Source organism: Schistosoma mansoni, assembly GCF_000237925.1.
Source record: "Schistosoma mansoni, WGS project CABG00000000 data, chromosome 2 unplaced supercontig 0332, strain Puerto Rico, whole genome shotgun sequence".
In the NCBI taxonomy this organism is placed as follows: Eukaryota; Metazoa; Platyhelminthes; class Trematoda; order Strigeidida; family Schistosomatidae; genus Schistosoma; species Schistosoma mansoni.
Genome location: NW_017386004.1, coordinates 44,802 through 48,157, shown reverse-complemented (window position 1 = coordinate 48,157; position 3,356 = coordinate 44,802).

The window sequence follows — 3,356 nt, the reverse complement described above, 5'->3', positions numbered from 1 at the left end:
TTTTTCTCCATCTTTTACTGTAATACTCGCCACTGCATTTACTTTCACTTTGTTTCTTAACCATTTTCTATGCATGCTACATTCCTATATTAGACTGTAGAACACGGCTTTTCATCATATTTTGAAAGTTTGTGTGTATTGCCTATTACTCTTCTGAATCCCTCATTCACTTCTCATATAATCTATCATCATTTCTCCATCTCCTACTGAAATACTCGCCACTGCATTTACTTTCACTTTGCTTCTTAACCATTTTCTATGCATGCTACATTCCTATACTATACAGTATATCACAGGTCATCCTAGTTTCCGTGATCACTGCTATGTGGTACTTGCGTTCAGCTATTTGCTCTGCTATCTCTTGGAGTTTGCTTTCTTGTGAGCAACCCCGAATAATCCATAAACCAAATTTAAGTTTTTGGTAATTTTGGGCATTTTTTTTGTCTTTTTTTATTCCAGGTATAATTGTGCAATGTTTCTTTGTAGCTTTCGTAATCAAGGGGTGGGTATAGGTAGAGAGGGTGATTAGCCCGATCTCCACCACCCGGGTTACCGCTCACGTTAGTTCATGGAATCAGTCCCATGATCCAGGAGGCACGACGAGGACGTGTGAGTCGGATTTTAACTCCCATCCCAGTGGTGCCCGTTCCAGCCAAACTAGTTGGTGAAGCCTATTGGCCCTTCTGGAGAAGAGGCTACAATGAAGCACAGCACAACTACCGGGGCGCAATAGCTGTTTTTGCATTATTCTTTGTCTTTGGTTTTACTTCCTGTCCGGTGATTGCTGACCACCTATGTACTACATAGCAGTGATTTATTATACCTTTTTTAGTTGGTAAAGTTTTGTTGCAGCCTGGGTATGGACATTTATTTTGATCGTTTTTGGAGTTTATTTTATTAACTTTGGTTTTGGGTTCAGCTTTAGTTAGATTATATTGTGGGTGGCATGACTGCATGTGTCTATTTAACCAACCCAACGTCGTATACGTTTTGTTACAGTCACTTAAGGGACAGCTATATTGGGACTCACTACTAGTTTTATTTTGGTGATCGTTTCTTATGTGTCTGTTCATTTCTTTCATTGTAGCAAACTTTCTGTTACAGTTTGCATTTTGGCATACATGGTTCAGCTGGCGTTTCCCTATTATTTTTGGAAAGTGCTCTTGATATGCGTTTATTTTAACCTTGTTGGGTTGGTTTATCCAGTTACTAGGAAGGCGCTCACCCATTTCTTTAATGTCTTGAAATAGTTGTCTTAGCCAGTTTTTAGTATGGGCCTTCCTATTGTTGCACTGATTTTCAAAGTTACTATTTGAAGACCTCACCATTAGGTTATTTGGTCTTTTATGCGCTACATACCACAAGTTTAGTCTATTTTGCATGATTTTACTGGCTAAGTTTGGTAAGTTTATTTTAAGTTTAAGTTGCTCAACAGTATATTGTTTTCTATCGTTTATATTTAGAATTATCCGTCTTACTGTATTTAACACCGCTTCTAGTCTAGACCAATCTTGCTTTCTTAGTACTATGGATTCTAGACCGTATGTAAGAATTGGGATTATTGAAGAATCCACCATCTTGGCTTTGGTATCAAGGTTGAGTTCTTTAGATTTAAGTATTGGTTTAATTTTAATTATAGCATTTTTTGCTTTTTCTATATTATAGGTGATAGCACTATCCGGAGTACCTTTGTTATTTATGGTAGATCCAAGGTAGTGGAAGGATTCTACTTCTTCGATATCCTTGTTGTTTATTTTGACATTTGATGTGATAGCTTTTTTATTTATTATCATATATTTAGTCTTGGAGATTGATATCTCCATACCAATACTGGTTAAGTATTGTTGTAGGTGGTTTAAGGCTTTGGTAGCCTCCTCCGTTGTGTTAGTGATTAAACATAAATCGTCTGCATATTCTAAATGTTTAATTGTCCAAATCTTGTTATATTGGTCTTTAAGAGTCACTCCTTTTAGGGTTTTGTCTATCGTTTGTTCTAATATTTTTTGAAAGACTAAGTTAAAGATAGCCGGACCTTTACTACCCTGTCTCACTCCCCTTTTCATCGTGAAGTTTAGTTCTGAATTTTTTAGATAACCCTTGGGGTTGGGGTCATCTAATAGTTTGGTTATACAGGAGTTTATATTTTTTGAAGGGCATAGTTTATTTAGAGTATTTAGGATTATTTGTTTGGGTATCGTATCAAACGCTTTAGTTAAGTCCACAAAGGTGAGGACTATAGTACTATTTGTATCTATAGAGGATTGAATTATATGTCTTAAGGTCGTTATTGCTTGGACTGTGGACAGATTTTTTCTAAAACCAAATTGGGTTATTGGGAGATATTTATCTGTTAGTTGGACAAGTCTATTGCAGACTATGCCTGCAAATAGCTTTCCTATCGTATCTAGTAAGAAGATACTTCTATAGTTGTTTGGATCGGATCTTAAACCTTTATTTTTATATATACTTATTACATCTGCATCTATCCAGTGGTCTGGCATAGTGCATGGATTTTTCCATATCTGATTCATGATTTTCAGTAGTATGTTATTTAGTTTATCACCACCTTGCTTTATCATTTCACTAGTTATGCCATTACTGCCAGGCGTAGTTTGATTTTTCATTTTTTTCAAACTTTGATTTATTTCATTTATAGTAAGTTCAGAGTCGTTGGTGGTTTTTACCGGCAATTGGATATTATCTTGGTTTAGTTTAGCATTGAATAGGTTTTGGTAGTGATATTGAAGATCACTATCTTTAATTTGATTAGCTCTTTTAGCTTTGTATGAGTGGTTTCGTATAGTAGCCAGTATATCATCTACCATTTTGTATGCTAAGTGTAGGTCATGCTTTTTAAAGTATGTGTTCATCTCATTCATTTTATCTTTGATATACTGGTCTTTAGCTAGTTTAATCTTATTATTCACTATTTTACTAGCTTGCATATAGAGGCTTTTATTAGCAGCTGTAGGATTATTTAGCCACTTTAGTCTTAGTTGTCTTCTATGTTTAATTTCGTCTTTTAATAGATTGCTTATGTTATACTGCCATCTCTTGGTGGCCGATTTATATGGGATAGCAGCTTTGTTAGCTGCTTGAGTTATGGCTCTTTCTACTTGGTTTAGTTGGCATTTATTTTGGAGTAAGGTATCTAGTATCTTTGGGTAGTCTGGAGTCAAGGCGTGAATCGCCTTACTCTGTTTTCTTTTCGGTTTACTTTTATCATTAAAAGTCTTATTATTATTTAGATACTTTAGTTTCAGTACGGTTGTGATCATATAATGATCTGTGTTTGCTTCCATAGAACGGCTGTTATGAATATCACAGACCAATAGTTTTGAATTATTTTCTGTTAT